This window comes from Triturus cristatus, chromosome 12, assembly GCF_964204655.1.
Source record: "Triturus cristatus chromosome 12, aTriCri1.1, whole genome shotgun sequence".
Lineage (NCBI taxonomy): Eukaryota > Metazoa > Chordata > Amphibia > Caudata > Salamandridae > Triturus > Triturus cristatus.
In genome coordinates this window covers 844758886-844773672 of record NC_140595.1, presented here as the reverse complement: position 1 = coordinate 844773672, position 14787 = coordinate 844758886, and the positions used below count along the sequence as shown (strand labels likewise).

Genomic DNA, 14787 nt, shown 5'->3' with positions numbered 1-14787 from the left:
AGCAATTTATAACAAATCCTTAATATGCAAGAGGCCACTGTATTTCTTAATAAAAAAAATAAAAATAAAACATACAAAAAATAAAACATACAAAAAATAAAACGCACACTGATAGGTTTCAATTACAAACGGCCTGTGTTTGTTCAAATTAGAAGAGCCAAAGAGGAACTGGCCACATGAGCTTCACCACTCCCTTTTTCAAGGCTTTTAAAAACATAAATATGATCAAATCACGAACTGCTGTTACCAATCACAGACCAAACATAATTCCTATACATAATTGTATTCAAACATGGTACTATATATTCAACTATGAAGGAGCATTAATGTCTTCACTTTGCCACAAGAAGAGGGGAGAGACAGATTATACTTTTTTAGAAAACGTCTTGCATATACCGGATTCAGTCATCTGTGTTCAGTGATTTTCATATTTACTTCACATGTTAAATATCAGATTTTACATACATAAAACCTATTGAAGTTTTAAATCGTGCATACAGAATGATATCCAATAATCTTACTACTATGCGCATTTATGGGCACCAAAGAGTTTTTGAATAATCGAAGTGAATTTCATACACAAGGATTTTTACCTTCAGCCCAGTTTGAAAGCAACATTTATACTCCACAATCACTGCATACAATGTATCCTATGCTTCACGTTTACGTCACTGGATGTTATTGATATATCTACAATACTGATAATAATCAAAAAACTATGTTCATCCTAAAAAAATCACAAACAATCGTATTCTACACTCAACATAAGCTATGATAAATGCAAATAAACACACCATGATCATTTCCCTTGTAACAAAAAAGTACCTTTCTTTAAACAAACTTATCAAATCCTTAACTCTGTCAAATACTGTCACCCAAACTAACTTCATAAACTCCTCAAATGATTGATTACGTTGTCATTTTTCAGCACAAATCATCCTCATTAGTCGCACTCCTTTCTACTCTTTAAAGTCTAAATTATTCTACAAAATATGCACTTTACTTCTCTCAAGGCAGAAACACCACTATAATTCAACCAGACAGCTATGTTTGCCATTAGCGTACTGTGTGCTAAGTCAACATCAAAAAACAGATCGAAATATACTCACTACATTCACAAGTACGCAAGCTCAAATAGTTGCTAAGAGATGATCCAATATTAGCTTTGTATTTCTCAAGCAACAATACATTTCTACAGAAAATAAAAAACACACCAACCTCTGCTATCATAACAGCGTTTATATACATTGAAATGAAAATACTTCGTAAAAATCCCACGCTTACCGTTAACCACCTACTAGACTGTCACGCCAATTAAGCTTTGATTCGGAACCACTGTCCAGTTTCTACAAAGGATAAAGCACAAATCTCTGTAAAATAATTCCTTTAAATAAAACCCAAGCACAATTGTATTCCAACATGCAAACTTAGACCAACTGCTGTTTCAATCCTTAGTCCAATTTAAATACCCATATAAACCAATTAGGTAGTCCGAACCAGAACTAAGCTTAATAAAGTACTTTAGGTTACATTTAGAGCGGCCAATGTCATAACACATCTGAATGTCTTCACCTGCACACACGCTGGTGGCAGTCCTCTTTTTACCAGTCTCCCAAAGAATAAACGCTATACTTAGTCATACATTAAAAACGCAGTTTCAATTCTATTCTCATGCAAAACACGATGAAGGGAAACCGCCATTATCCATCTCATTCCAAAAATGTATTCAAATAATGAGTAGTTGGCCACCTCGTCTCGGTTTGCTCCGATGTGCTATTCCTGCGGTTAGCCAAATCAATTATTTCTAAATATACATTTCCTCATCCCCTATATCAATAATCTTTTGACGTTCAAAAAGTTATAACAGAAAACCAACTCCATTTCTGAAATATTTTTTTCAATTCAGATAATATACAAGGAGAGATTTGAACTCACACCCAGTATGCTTTCACTGCTGTTGGCTGATTCTTCTATTTCTAACATACATATCCTCATACTCTTGATCGCTCACCCCCAGCATTATTCTAACACACTACCTCGATCAGTTAGTACTCGGAATATCTATACTAATGCTGCAACCATGACCATAAGCAAATCTACACTGTGACTGGAACTATTCACTTGTTTAACATCTACACATCTGTTTCCTACTATACACTACTGCACAATCCTGCTATCCACAAGTCAAGACCACATTATAGTAACCTCCAAGCGTCACCGTAACTTTATCCAATCGGAAAGTGAGCAGCTCTCTATCCACATTGACTAAAGTCAACTAATTTTAGTTTATTGATGCAGCCTGCTTCACACTCCCTTAAATTCTGTATTGTCACCACCTCTTCTATCACATTTAAATTCTTTGATCCCCAAAACAATATTGCACAACTCCTTCATCTTGAGTCCAAAAATGATAAGCAACAGGATGTATAGTATTGTACTATTAAACAGGAAACGTTAATGTTCTTTCCAACATGTTTTTAACATCTTCGTTGTAGATCCTACATATAATTAACCACGCACACAAACGATAATAAACTACGTAGGGTTAAAGCACAGAAATGTTGACTTTCTCAGTAAATTCTGTACTCTTGCCCATATCCTATTTGCAACGTGTACACATTTTGTGAATCTTTTGGAAAACCTCCTAGCCAGTTAAAAAAATAAAATTATACTCCACAGTATCCCTAGAGCTGAATTTGCCTATAGGCTAACACCCTTTTTAGGTCTCGCGCCTAGTGTTGCAGTGCGTAGAACTGCTTGCGCAGCGCAAGACCTCTTGTACAGGATTTAGAAAGCTACCCACACGCTCATGCGTGTGGTCTTGCTTTCCCCGTCTGGCATTGGCTTGCGTGTGCTCTGTTTAAAAAAAAAAAAAAGCATGCGATTGGGCAAAGGCGGGACAATGTCCCGACTTTGAAACTCCCATTCCCGACGATGGCCAGCGCGCGCAGCAGCACCCCCCCCTGTCCTTTGTGGTGCGCGCATACCACTAGTTGACAATGGCGATCGCAACGTGCTGCTTGTTTTCTTTACTTTTGGTATAATTGCGGCACCCATGCTTTACTTTTAACATTAAAAGTAAAGTGTTGGTGCAGCAATGCTTGTTCAGAGAGTAGCTGACAGGTTTTTCAGGTGCCCTACACGAGCCAGTTCTGCCGTGGCTACTGAAGGGCTTTTCTCAGACTTGGCAATGATGCCGAAGGCTGCCTAAGCGCCCCTGCAATTGAGCGGATTTTATTGGCAGGCCGATGTTCATTATTGATACAGATCACAGAGGCACCCTTAAATGCACAAACGTTACAATTAAACAGCCTGGATTAAAAAATGAAATGCACCGCGGAAGACCACACACAATGCTGTCAGAAATTCTTGAACCTTAGACCATTCATATACCGCCTCCTGCTCCCCTGCCCATCCCTCCACCCCCGCCAACCATCAACGAGAAGGAACTAGGCCAAGAAACATTTGCTTGCTCGATATGACACTGAAAGAAACCGTTTTCAGCATGGCTGCAGATATGCTTCTATAAAAGGTTTCTATTTTCGAAGATATTCTTGGGGTCCACGTAATTCTTGACGGATGCCAGCATCCCGATGCCCACGTCCGAGATGCTCTCCTTCAGTCAATGCTTCCGTAACTTGCCGACTACAAACCAAACCAAAAAAAAAAAAACTGCTTCAATATACACACGATGATGCAGGGAGGCCAATCAATCTTATGACCATGAATGAAGAAACACTGCATGATGAATGCTTTTATTAAAAAATGAGATGTTTTGCTTAATTTGATTTATGGAGCGCGCCAGACTATCAAACTGTTTATTCCCCGAGGAAGGCTGTGTTCCGCGCGAACTCTTTTCCTTTCAAACTATAAAATGCAGATTAAGGCTGGCCAGAGATTAAATGACATTTTACAAATAATTACTTTTCAGACGAGCGCGTTCCAAAGAACTAATCCCCATTTTTAAAGATTTTATATGAAAATATATAAACACCGGCTTATAGAGCCGCGGGCATTCGTGAATAATGTGCACATTTATGGGCTCGAGCCTTGCCTCCTCGCTAGTTCGAGGCGGCATCCGTAACAAAACACAAGGCATTGCTGAATTCCCAATCTCCAATCCCTATCGTTTGGCAAAAAATAACCAACTCTTCCTCAAAGCTGGCACTCACACCATTAGGATATTCGAAAGATAAACGGCCTGCCTCATAAAGCTTTGGAGAGAGATGGTTCTCTATACTGTCATGCATTTTAAATTAGTTTTCCAAAGTACGGGTTTGCGTTTCATTACCTTGTCAATTGTGACCTGGGATTTTACCACTCTTTTAATTGTTGTTTAATTTGAAGGTTGTTTTGAATGTTTTGCATTATTTGGTTTTAGAATTTTGACTTTTTGATATACAAAATATTGGTCTCTGAAAATCTTATTAAGTGTGGTTGCTTTTAAAGTATTGGCCAGGGTACGTTATTTTTAGTGCTGTGTTGAAGTCCCAGACAATTGCCATATTTTTTTTGTTTAGTGTCTGGTTTTAATGAATCTGGTGTTTTTGTTAATGTTTTGTTGCACTAATCTGTGCTGATCAGTTTTCCAAACTTAGTGCTTATGACTTGTTTTATCATATTTCTGGATTAGAAGCATCCCATTGAGTCCAGATAAGGATAAAGTTAAATTGGATATTATTTATTCTTGAGGAAAATTATGATAATGTAATAAGTTGTTTCATCTGTGGCTGGCGAGTAAAGATATCTTTGTTTATTGTTCATGGTAGGTTTTTTCCCCATCACGTTGATGGTGAAAGGGATTGTTGGTGTTTGAGTTGCAATTGATCTGTTACCTCAGTGTTTTTTTTTTATGTTGCACCAAAAAAACAGCATGTCGTCTATGAATCATTTATATAGAGAAATCATGGAATAGATGAATGGCTAGATCGGAGTATGTGCAGACGAAGAGAACTAATGTCTGTAGTGTTGGGCTTAGGGTTTCTCATTTTATATCATTTCAAAGTGGGTGGGATTTTCGTTTTTGGGATACTCTCCTATATGAAAACTATAGTTAAGTGGATTACTGAAAAATTGAATTCCGCTTTTGATAATCTATCAACAGAGCTGGTTTCAACTGTGAGTGTAAGACGGTTTCCCTCCTCAGTGACAAACTAGTGTAGAGGCTTCGATGTCTGGGTTCATTGGATTGCTCTAAGAGCGCTATTCTCCTAGTCCACTCATGTTCTGTTGTAACATGCCTGCTAATTTCCGTCCTTGTTCCAGACCTTTACAGAATGAGCCAGTGGGCAGCCTTCTGGTGAGGATGTTTGCAGCCAATACAGAGATCTCAGCAGCAAACGCATTAGGCTAGTGAGAGGTTCTATCGTGTTTGTGAGGTGTTTCCTTGTTTAAACAAGCATTGGTATAGCCAATAGGTCTCGCCTTTGGGACCTTATAAGTGTTTAGCCATGCAACAGTTGCATAACTAAATACTTATAAGGTCCCAAAAGCGAGACCTATGGGCTATGACAAGCGGCCGCGCAAGTGATCGCGATCAGGATCAAACATTAAAGTGGTCGTGTAAGTGAAAGTAATCTCGGTCAAGCGTGCGCACTGTAGCTCTAGGCTGGCCTGGTAGCACTTTTTGGAGCCCTCTCAAAAAGTCTCGCCAGACCAGCGCATGCGCTGGGTCAGGCGAGACCTAAAAATGAAACCTCAAGGTACCCGTGGAAAATGTTCTATTAAATTAGACCCCCATTTTTTTTTTATCCAAATTTGGAGCAAGTTTTTATAGCTCCTGCTTTCCCTGAGTTCAGCCTGGCTGCTAATTCTGAAACCTTTTGCACCTGGTTCAGCCATTTACATTTGTGGGCGGCTTCTTTGGACAATCAGACTTCTAATGAAGCTCATTCATTGGTGGGCAGTGGTTCCTACACCTAGAGTCGTTGGTATTTCTAGCTTCCAACCTGGTGCTCCAACTGCTGTGCTAGATTTCTAAATTAGAAGGGAGTTTAGTGAGCTCAGACTGCTAGTCTCCGCACCTTTCTCCCAAATGTTGTTCTCCAGTCTCCTATCATTTTTCTGCAATGTGGGCAGCTCTGGCCATACTGAGAGAGGTCCGCATAATCATCAGTCACTCCAGTCTGGTAGAGTCATTCTCTCAAAAGGGGCCCAAACGTTTTTTGCAGGATAGATTTATTGGTGTAAGCTGTAGGAATGTGGCTCATCTGCTCACTGCTGAGTGACTGTAAAAGGTGCCATCCAAAGCTATGCTGATTTCAAGACCTGAATCCTAACTCGGTGAAGTGCTTTGTCTCCTACTCTGTACCTAGACTTGCAAATCGTATCCAAGGCCTCAGCATGGCTTGCGTGCTGTATGTGCATCGTAGTACGCATGCTAGCACAAGGGAGCGTGTAGATCGGCACACTCAAATGCCGAAGTCAAACTTGCTGACACCAAGTGAACACCGTATGCAAAATATATTCTAGCCAATTTCAAGCTTTTCTCACCCACATATGGTTCTCTTTCACAAGATTTTTTTTTATAGATTTCCATTTAATCCTGCCTTCATGGGCCTCAAGGCACTGGTTCTCTAGCAAATGAAACCTGATGTGCCAACATACATCAAATGTCTTTTGGGAAAGTGCTTTGAAGTAGTGTATTTTATGCAGTCTCTGTAGATTGCCTTTCTTTGTGGAGGACTTGGATACTTGAAGTATTTAGCTTAAGGAAATGTCAGTGTAATATGTTTGCAAATATGCCTCCGGCTATTCCAACCCATGATCTCAAATGGTAATTCCTATTGTGTTCTTCTTTCCCAGTTGAAACCATGATTGACCTAGTTGAAAGTCCACTTCTACTCTAGCCTACAATCTACCTTCGAACCTTCACGTCTCCAAACCCACTCTGCACTGAAACTGCGCTGGCTCTTATTCTACTGCTCAATCATGTGTAACACCTGACTCTTGCACAACACTTATGGTATATAGCTTGATCAGCACTATGCAATCTTCCACATAAGCACACACCTACAGTGATGTACAAACTTATACAAGTGATGCTGGACTCCCGTTTCTAGACCGTTGGTGGCCTGTGCTAAAGTTTTCCAAAGGACACTTCGACACATGAAATTCAGGAGGGGGGGGGGGGGGTAGTATCTGAATTGGGACCTCTTTCTTCGATCATGGCTTGGTCACTTGTTTCACTCCCCATGTCTTCATCCTGTCTCCTATGTTGGTTTGCTTATAAACTAATCTGAGGATCGTGATGGAGGAATCTGACCTCTCAAGTCAGATATTCGAGCAATTCTCTATTGAAATATCCTCTATTGAAGATTAATGTATAATAAAAACATAGCTATCAAATCAACATAACTGTCTACAACTATTCTTAAACCCAATCCATAAACAACTGAATTTATGATATCCACAACAATTTAAAAAAAAAAAAACACTCACTAAAGAAAACCAGAACCTCACTGATCTGTGGAGGAGGGGGGGAAAAGCACTCTCACACACTCGCTTCCCTCTCTTTTGCTTCAACAGAAGACTTCTGTTGAGTGGTATGGTCTTTGCTAATATCTTGCACAACTACAGAGATCCTACTGTAGCCAGTCTTTCAAGAGCTTCAGAGGTACCTCAAAGCTATTTTACATTCTGCTTCAATACTTGCATTACATAAAAGAAAAAACATTAAATCCAGACTAGCCTCTATATTCTTCAGCACACTTCGTCACACCACTCCTGGCTCACCTCATCTTTGAAAATATCAGGAGGCAAAAATAAAAACCTTGCGATTAAAGACAATCTAAGACTTCTGACTAGGAAATTTAATTCTCACCTAGCCACATCTGCCTTTCATGGGACCTGTTCTCTGATGTGGAACTCTGTTCCTAAAGATGTCTGGTGTAAAGATCTTCATTTTAGGAGGAAACTGAAAACATAACTATTAAACCACTTTTTCCTCACCTACAATTTCACCCTATCATAGCAGCCCTACATGTCCTCTTAAAAATAAATTTTCTTCTGAACATTTTACACTTAACATGTTAGAATAACTGGTTTAAAATTGTAGCTACTGTCGTGCTCCCTCACTCTTGTGTTTGGATAATCATATTTAAGGCTCCCCTTTTTCACTGATTTTTTTCAGATAAATACAGACCGAAAACAATGTGTTTTCTGAATGTATTAATTTTTTTTAAGTGGATAAATACAGAAAATATGCTTCTGTTACTTGCCTCTGTGCTGTCTTTCATGAATTATAGCCCAACAGCTGAGCAGATGGACAGCATGGGAAATTAGAATACAGGATGAAATGTCTTTAAATAACTGCATGTATCAACATACATTTGTGGTATAATGCGAATATTAGCCAGTGGAGGTACAGCTATGTAATATTTGGCAACCTGAATAGCTAAAACACAAACGACATCAAAGTATTAGTGTGTATCATTTAAATAAATATAGAAATGTTCAGTTTGGCAGCTACATTTATATGCTAAACATGAAATAAATATGGATAAATAGAGACGAACATGTTAATAAAATAAATACCATAAAACCAGGAGCCCTAATTATATTGTAAAGAACTCCTGTAGTGTTTTGTATGTGTGCATAAATTTTGTATTGTGTAGCAAGCAACCTGTGTGTTACTTTGCAGCTAGCCTTACTGATCATGCAGTACACAACAGTGAAAGGTATCTGGTATTTGTGTGGCAAGACTACATGCATCTCTTGAATATTTCAAGTGACTTTGTCTGCTACTACCCTTTGTTGATTAATTGCAGGGACTGGTGGCCCAGTGTGATATGGTTGGAATACATTGTCATCGAGCTATGTTGTTGTAGTATGTTTAAGCACATATTACACAAGTGCCCGGATCTAATCATCTTGTACCCATGTGAAGAAGACCAATTGACATTACACCAGTAATGCCTTTCGGGACTCCACACTGTGATTGCTGTCGGTAGAACTTCAGGGTCTCGGTTTGTTGGGATATCATTGATGCAACACTTAGAGTTGAACCATCTCATCCAACACCTGATTAGCTTCGCTCCATTGATGGTGCTTTCTCTTGGTCAAACTCATCACATGGCTGCTGATCAATCTGTCCAGTCTGGAGCTTTTTAATAGTGATAACTAACTTCAACTCAGGAGTGTTCTCCAAGAACGCGTTACCAACAACAAACTCTGACTTTGGTGCTTGTAATTGAAGTTGCGTTCAATGCAGCACTGGCTAAGTTACTAATACCTTCCACGCACCTTCTGCCTCCTCCGGCACCTTGGAGCGTATCGCCTAAAACGTGAAGCGACCCTAAAAGTGCTTCAATTTTTCCTGCAGTTCTTCTGAGCACAAGGGATCGGCCAGGAGAGAAGAAATCGAGCCCCAGTTATCAGTGAGGGCCCTTGCACATTCCAATAAGTAAGAAAAGCTGCTGCTCCATGTACTCACTGTTAACATGTAAATGTATGATTTATCCATCCACACAACACTGGACTGAAAGTCTCTAGCTTTGATTGAGGCTATGTCTGCCATCTTCTATGGTTAGGATTCCTTCACTATGTACATGAGTTAACCAGACTCACTAACACATGCAGGTCCAATTTAGGTCCAGGAGGGCTAGATCCATGACTGATTCTAATGGATATGGTGAATGTGTATATAAGTAATCTAAAGGGACTTGTCTGCTTTATAAGTGCTTGTCATGAAAACTGTACATCCTGGACCTATTGTGGACACGGGTATGCTGAAAGACTTCCATGCCGGATAGGTACATGAACCGTTGTTTGCGATAGGGCAGTATTCTAGGAGCAGACAATTCGATGGAACTCCTAATCTAATAGCAGGCCTTGATAAATACTCTTACCTCCAGGCACTTATGGGTGCTGTCCTGCTACCTAATGGTGAGATCTAAAACTGAATTATTAGATGTTTGTGTCTTGGAACAGTGCACCCTACATGGCAGGCCCATAGCTGAACTCGTTCAGAGGAAACCACCTAGTCCTCTTCCATGTTAGTAGGCAAAAGAGGTCCACCTCCGGGTGCGTCTCCATTCTTTAAGACGTTGTGGATACTTATGTAAGTTCTCAACCCTGTGTTTGAGGCCTGGTGTTGTCCAAACGTAGACTCCTTTTCAACTTGTCTGTACTCTGAAATGTTGGCCTCTTGGATGGGTAGGCCTGTTGTCCCTAGTGAATGGCCTGTGGTGGGTCTGCACACCTTTGTTTACTCTTGTCATCCTCGTGGCTCAAGCACAGCCTTGTCGGGTGATGTTTTCAGACCTGCTGAGTCTTGTTCTGAGAGTCAATGCTCCTGTCTGTGCAGGAGGAGAGGTTGTTACACCTATCCCTACCATTGCGCAGCTTCAAGCCAGGGTTCTAGAGGAGCAAGCCTTTATCAAATGGGCTTCTCTCCAGAGACCTGAGGATCCTGACTGCTGCCACGATCCTCCACCAGAACTGAGATCAGGCGCAAACGTCTGCTCCTGCTCATGACTTCCTTCCTGAGGTAAGGCACTGCACTATTTTGAGGTGGGGATGAAGCACCCTGACTTGTACGCAGACTTGGCGTGCTCTTTCAGATACCGGCAACAGTGCTCGGTGGATTCCCGTTATTTCTGCCCAGGGGCACTATGAAGCTGTAGAGTGCGACAAAGTTGCCCCAGTGCATCTGTACATGCAGCTGTCGCTTGTCCAAGTGTTAGCACGATAGCGGTGTTTTCACACTGCCTCACCAGTTTACTTTGTCTTGTGAATTTTTATTTTGGAAGTAAAAATTGCAGCTTGTCCTTCTGACTGTACTAATGAAATGGCAGGGAAAAGCCAATTAGCCAATTTCATGAGTGTTAAACCAATGAAATGCAGTGTGAGCAACATATAAATGGCTTAACCAGGGGCTGAGGCTGTAGCTTGGTGCCCCTTTGTGTTCCGATGTCAGCGTGCTAGTAGTCTAGGTATCTTCTCTGCATGTGCCACTCTGGCTCTTAATGTCTAACGCATTTGTTCTCTGGCTGTCCTCACACGTGACGCAACTTCAGACTATTCCTGGATTCACTTTACTAACCTGGGACCTGATTTAGAGTTTGGCGGAGGGAATTCTCCATCACCGGCATGACTAGTATCCTATACAAATGTATGATATAATGCACTTGTAATACAGCGGCCAGGATATGGGTCATGTTTGTGACCTAATAACCTGCCCACCCTAAATCACACCTTTATTCATGCCGGTGGAGTTTGCACCCTGTTGTGGCGTGTGCGCCCATCTTCTTGCTCCCACTCATTCATCCAACCACTGACCCTCTTGCCTTTCAGCAAGCAGGTGCTGATTCACCAATCTGGGTAGCAGCATGCTTTGTCGATGTTTTTTTTCTTCTTTTTCTTCCAAGGACGACAATTAAGGGCCTATCTTTTGAGATCAATGGGGGGTGCTACATATGATGCATCCATGCAGAGCTCTTTTATTAGCTGCGGAAGTAGGACGTGGTACCCACAGACCGTAACCATTTAATAAACATGGTCTTCTATTGAACTATAGCTGATTTTCAAAAGCGTATGCCCCCCCCCCCCCCCCCCCCCCCCCCATCTGACTAACTTTAAGCATGTGACACCACCACCATATTTGAATATTTGCATGACATGTTGAGATTAAGCACCAGGCACAAGACATTGTCTCCACATTGCCCATATATGTAGGCGGTATTGTTAAAAGACTGAGGTGTATGAAAAGGGCGTTTGCAGTGATCACCAATACAGGAGACTATTAGTAAATCACATACCCAAAGCTTTGCACTTTAGCATGTTTTGAAGAAGAGAAACTGATTCCATGATCTTGCCCAACTACCCTCAGTGGTATCCCAACCAGCTGTCAACCTGAAGCACACTGCTGACAGCCTGCATCCATCACAGTAAGATCCTCACTGTGCAAGGGACTGGTTTACCAATGGGGCTTGGATGAAAAATGAGTTCACCTCACTCCCAAGAGAATCACCCAAAGATTACAGCGCCAAGCTTGTGGTAGAACCATGGCAATGAGCGCTTGATTCGTGGATGTGCGTTCACAAAATCACACACTCCTTTTGACACACATACCATGATGTCATGTTTTTATTGTCTAGTGAACGCAGTCCATTCTTCAGGCTGAAAATGGTGATCTGTCGGCTGCCATGTAGAGGCTGTGCAAGAAAGGACGGCACTCAGGTAAGACTCTTCTGCAAGTCTAGCACTACTTAAAGCTGCGTATATTGACCTTGCCTCTGCCCCAACTTTCATGTGACCCTTTATTATGTTCTTTGTTCCATAGCCTCTGCAGCACGCTCTGACCCCTACGAAGAACAGTCAAACTCCACTGCCAAGATTAATCTCCGAGAAGAGCTACAGAGGACCAGACCAAAGCAGATAAAGGACTGTGCTTTGGGAGAACTCCAGTGAAACCCATGACCAAATATGTAAACGTTGCCACTGATGGTGCCTTCAGAGAGCAGGATTTTGTGTGGGCATGATTAGAACACCAGTAATATAAAGAATTTCGAGTTACAGAGCAAAAGATATAAGGTGACCGACGTTTTGTGAATAAATGCGGTTTGCTTCGGTCTCTTTATTATGGTGACCGTGAGTTGCTCCTCTTGCCTCTCTTTCTGGTTTTTGCTGCATGTCTGCTCAAAATGTCTTACTTTGGGGTTGGGATGGGTGTGGAGGGCCAGACATTCATTCTCCACTTTCTGTCACTCCCCATTTAAGAATAAAACCTCAAGGCACAGCTGAATATTCTTTTTGGATCTGGATTGCAGGAATGTTGTTCTGAGCTTGTCGGCAAGGATGCAGTCATGGTGCATCTCAACCCTTCCAAAACATTTATAGATTTATATCATTTAAACCTTCCACTCCATACACTGGAGTGTTAATTTAGTAAGTTTGTCCTGTTTGATCTACCACTAATCAGAAGCGCTGGTGGAGCATTGGATGTGCCTTTCTATACCCAAATGTGTTAATCCTGTGAATATTGACACCTGTGTAATACAGAAGTGACTTAAAAGCCCTGAAGGCTTCCCCTTAAATCCACTCTCCACAGCTGGTGATCGACTTTGCCTATTGTTTTTCACCAGCAGTGGAGGTTTTATATCATTGTGTGTTAGGAACTGATCAACCTAAATTTGACCATGCTGCGAAAGCACCTTTGGTAAAAAAAAAAAAAAGATTTTTGTAAAGTTGCTAATATAAAACTCCTTAAGAGCATTCTAAAGCTCCTGCGACTTGAAGATATGTTTTGACAACATTTGGCTTTGGAGGAAGGACATGCATAATGTTGACCATGCTTCCTTATCTGAGGCAGTTATGGTTGACATCTCACCAGTGCTCTCCAATAACGCTGGAGTATTTAAAAGATTAGTTTTACTTCTGACTTTCCTTGTGTTCTTGACCAGCTGGCTAAGACATTCAACCTGTTTAATTACTGATGGAATTATGAGAACCTGTCAACGTATTACTATTTAGAAAATCTTTCAGCTTTTTTTATTGCCGGAATGCCTTTCCTCGTAGTTTCTCCACAGCAGTCTTCAGCTCCAAGCACACGTAATTAAAGATCGTGCTCCGAAAAGGTAAAGCATTTGTGCCCAGTTTTTTTCCATGTCTGATGGTTGTGGTTGTTTTCCTGAAATACTCTTTGGAATAGGGAGGGAAGTTGTGTTTTGCCTCTTAAAATGTTCATTTATGTTGGACTCATGCTACGGTTATTGTATTTTTTTAATAATATAGTGTTATGCGTTTGTGATCGCAAGATGCAACGTCATGTGAACAAACTCGTTCTAACACGTTTATTAAAGTTATTTGCAAGTTTTTCGTGTGGATGGTTCTTGTTAATGCCATGATAAATTTTACTAAAATAACTAGTTTCCACACCTGTTGGAAAGGATCAATGTTTAAATCAACAATTCAGTAGTAAAAATCCGGTGCCAAAATAAAAACCTTAATGCCCAGCCAGCAAAACAGATGTTTTCAGATGGGTGCACACTCCTCTCCACAAAGAGGCATACATTAAGCAGGACAGCATCTGTTGATGGAACATGTTAACACTTGGACTCACCAAAAAAATATTGGAGCTGCATCACCATGCCCACATCTCCTGCTCTCTCGTCCGGGGCCTTGCTTTTATCATTCAATCAAGTTAAACAATTTCATGTCTTTAAAAGTTCTACCCATGACTTTTATGGTGATGCAATTGACGCCTTCACATTGGTTTGGGCTTGAATACCTTGCACATGTTGGTTTTGAGTCCCCCATTTCTCCTGTGCAATCCTCCTGTCTTGTGCAGGCTGATCTTACACACGTCTCCTGTCACACTATCTTTAGATGTGTCTCGGACCAGGATTGGGCGGGGGGGGGGGCTAAGGAAAGCATTGAGAATATTGTTTAGCAGATGATTGCAGGACATAAATGCTCAGCAAATCACTTGACAGTAGCAGACTTGTGCAAAAGCATTATCAACATGATTTCCTAAAGCAAATGCTCACTCTAAATTTGAAATTAAAAATTGGGAATTTCCTAATGTTTTAATAAAATACTGATAGTATGCCACCTCCCAAAACCTCCTTTCCTGGAAACGATAGACTAGCTTGACTTTCCTTGAGTGCAAGTCTTTTCTGCAAGTCCCAGTTTACTATGATAATACATTTGGTTTGCTAAGTCTCAAGGATTTGTATTCTCCAATTATGTTTTTACGGGTTTCCAATTTCTCAGTTGATTCTCTACCATTATCAGGGTTCAGACTGTTGCAGTGTCATGAACTTTGATATCTGGTGTGAGGAGAAA

The 14787-nt window shown here is 40.9% G+C and overlaps 1 long non-coding RNA gene across 1 annotated transcript in view; it reads left to right on the top strand.

Annotated features, from left to right (window-relative positions):
* Positions 1-13815, top strand: part of LOC146783053 (uncharacterized) — a 35134-nt gene extending 21319 nt beyond the window's left edge. Inside the window, exons 4-5 of the long non-coding RNA XR_014972189.1 lie at positions 12099-12180; positions 12284-13815. This is a non-coding gene — a long non-coding RNA (uncharacterized LOC146783053). The remainder of the gene's footprint in view (positions 1-12098; positions 12181-12283) is intronic.
* Positions 13816-14787: the final 972 nt, after the last annotated feature.